Consider the following 425-nt stretch of genomic DNA (forward strand, 5'->3'; position numbering starts at 1 on the left):
TAACAGAAAAAGTCATGGAAAAAAAAGAATGCTCTTCCAGCATCAAAGGGAAAGAAGGAAAAGGGAGCTGTGCTTCAGTTTAGGCAGTGACCAGAGGGAAGAGTTACTTTGAGGAAATGACAATAAATGGAAGAGTTCATTCAGATGGGATTTGGAGCGGCTTCACAAGTTTGATTGAAGTTAGTAGCGATGGTGCAGGAAGGGAAGAAAAATCATAGTTTGCTACCCTGAAACAAGAGCATGGATTTTATTCCCATATTAATGAATTCTTTCAACACTAGCAAGTGTCGATCTGCTTGACGGGAGGGATCTGGACAGGCTGGATCAATGGGTTGAGGCCAACTGTATGAGGTTCAACAAGGCCAAGTGCCGGGTCCTGCACTTTGGTCACAACAACCCCATGCAGCGCTACAGGCTTGGGGAAG

The sequence above is a fragment of the Egretta garzetta genome, unplaced genomic scaffold, assembly GCF_000687185.1.
Source record: "Egretta garzetta isolate BGI_Z169 unplaced genomic scaffold, ASM68718v1 scaffold502, whole genome shotgun sequence".
Taxonomy (NCBI): Eukaryota; Metazoa; Chordata; class Aves; order Pelecaniformes; family Ardeidae; genus Egretta; species Egretta garzetta.